The following is a 2,962-nucleotide window of genomic DNA, read 5'->3' on the forward strand; positions in this document are numbered from 1 at the left end:
GTTTATTTGCACAGTCCCTATAACTGCGCTTTGCATCCACTTTCTGCTGATTGCTGATCGAGATTGACATGCTAAATGGCCGACTGACCCGGTACAATCTCATTCATCTAGTTCACGAACGAGATATGTATGGGCTTAGATCTCTGCCACAATTCTGCGCGCGAAATATCATATTTTGAGAGCACAAAAGTGCATTTTGCATGCCCGCGATCTGAGTTTTGAGGAGAAAATGTTTCGCAAAGAAAAAAGTATATAAATATATATTATAATAATAGTATATATTAAAAGTAATAAAATATTTACAAAAATGTGAGGGGTGTACTCACTTCTGTGAGATACTGTATATATATATATACATATATAAAATGATTAAATACAAGATTAATAGTAGTTATTAAGATTGATGTTGTTTGGAATTGGTAAAATGAGCTTGGAAAAAAAATATGATCAGAATATCAACTTGCATAATTATGCATGCACTGTATTTTTCCTCTTCTGCTGTCGAGGTAATGCAAGGAATGTTGTGATTGGTTGTCAAGGCAACCAATCAGAATTTAGCAGCCTCGTCTCTGATTGGCTGGAATTATGACATATTGTAACGCTGGGTTGTGTTGAGCAAGTGAGCTGTTGGCATTTAGAGAGCACTGAGGGCAGGCATCAGGTGAGCAAGCTAGTGAAACATTGCACGCGCAAACGAGAAGGTCTGCACACATCCAAAAACTTATTTTAAATGCAAAATTGATTTTCGTGCGCTCAAAATACTTTCTTCTTTGCGAGACAAACATTTTCTCCACAAAACTCAGTTCGCGCGCGTGCAAAACGCACTTTTGCGCGATTAAAATATGATCTTTCTCGTGCAGAATTGTGGCAGAGATGTAATCCCATACTGAGTGGCAATAAACAGCTTGAAAGATCAAAGACGATTTTTAATATAACTCCGACTGGATTCGCCTGAAAGAAGAAAGTCATATACACCTAGGATGACTTGAGGGTGACTAATTTATGGGCTAATTTTAATTTTTGGGTGAACTAACCCTTTAAAGCAGAATGACATCTCAGCGCAAACTTTTATTAGTGGTGTTTGCTAAGCATCAATATTACTATTGCTCGTACTTTGGGTTAAAGGTTTTTCATACGTCTCCAACCTTATTAGTTTTACTCAATTACTTAGACACTAAGATCCATTAGATCAGGCAAATATTACTAAAAATGCTAAATTAGCATTTTCTAAAAGATTTCTCCAAACTATTAACACTATTCCTGTTTCACAACTCTAAACACATATTTAGCATTCAACACCATGCGTTCATGTTCAGTAGTGTTCTAGAACCACCACAACTGTTAGTTCTCACCTTGTGAACACAATAGTATACAGCATTTTTTCATGCAAGTCATAACAACAAGATGTATAAAAATTAGTGCATGTGAATTGGCTGTAGATACAATAAATGCATGTTCAGGAATTGTTTAAAATGTGATAATATTTGAGCATACCAAGCATAATAATTTAGATTACTGTAGCATTATGCTGCAATCTCCTAAATAGACATTTAGAGAAAATAAATCCTGATTCATTATAGTGAGAAGTAATTGTTCTTCTGCTCTTACTGTGACACTGCAAGTTTTAACAAAACATCAGGTCCAGATTTGTTTAAAAAAGCCACTTTTTCTTTATTAAAAAAGAAAACTTAAATAGTTAAAAACATGAAATATTGCAGCAATACAAGAGACAATAAAATAAGGATATAAGATAATAAAATAAGAATACACATGCTTACAAATGGCATGATATGTTAATGTGGTTATAATGTGTTATAATATTAAAGTAGAACAAAAAATAAATATTAAACTTTTATTTAAATGATAAATCAATAGTGAAAATGTCAAAACATAAATATTAAAAGATAAAAATAAAACGCCCATTGGGATGATATGAACTAAACTTATGTGGATGTACTTGTGATGCAAAGCGCAGTGAAGTTCAGGAATGTGCAGAGGGGTTTTGTCCATATTACCAATATTTTATTAGTCAAAAATAATAAAATAAAATAAAATAAACAAATTGGTTAAACCAGGTGTAAATCTGTTAATCCTTGATCAAACTCGCCAGACAGTAACTTTCTAATAATCCTGAAGACCTTGATTAGCTTGTTCAGGTGTGTTTGATTAGGGCTGGAGATAAACTCTTCAGGAAAGTGGACCTCGAGGGCCAGAGTTGAGAACCCCTGGGTTAAACAGTTTAACATCCATGTTTCTGGTTAAAGGCAGTATTACATAAATAATGGACCCTTATTCTTATCTATTCCAAAGTGTAACCTACTTTTTACAGTCAGTTCATCATGGATAAAATCAAATGAGAAAGAAATCAATGGAAGTCAAGTGGGCTGGTAATTCTGGTTCATGTTGACTTCAACAACCATGAGATGCCTAAAGGTTAGTCATCGTGAATCTGGAGTGACTCCTGTATTTCATACACACACATAGAGAGATCAGAAAGGGAGTTCATTTCTGCATTTAAATGCAGTCACTCTCAAAACTGAAGATGACGTTTTCTCACCATCACAACAGTTTAAATGAAAGCTTCTTTCTCTTCGACATGTAACTGTTAAATACAGACCAAAAAACAATCCTTTCAGCATTTACTTATTGGCATGCATGTTTTTTCTCTCTTAATTTATTGCTTTTATGGACTACCATCATATATGAACTAGATTAACTGAAATAAATTTGACAACAAAAAATGTATGTGTCAGTGAGGAATTTGTGTATTTTTAGGGAAAAAGATACACAGAAAGAGAAGGAGTCAATTCAGTATTAATAACACATTGTTTCTGAACAAACCCTCAGTAAGTAAGCCAAAGATGATAGCCACATAATATATGATATGGTAATATTGACTTATTTGCTGGTTTAAATATGATGATTATTGAAATTAAAAATTATTATTATAACATCTAATAAA

The sequence above is a fragment of the Sinocyclocheilus anshuiensis genome, unplaced genomic scaffold (assembly GCF_001515605.1).
Source record: "Sinocyclocheilus anshuiensis isolate Anshui unplaced genomic scaffold, SAMN03320099.WGS_v1.1 scaffold1682, whole genome shotgun sequence".
Classification (NCBI taxonomy): domain Eukaryota; kingdom Metazoa; phylum Chordata; class Actinopteri; order Cypriniformes; family Cyprinidae; genus Sinocyclocheilus; species Sinocyclocheilus anshuiensis.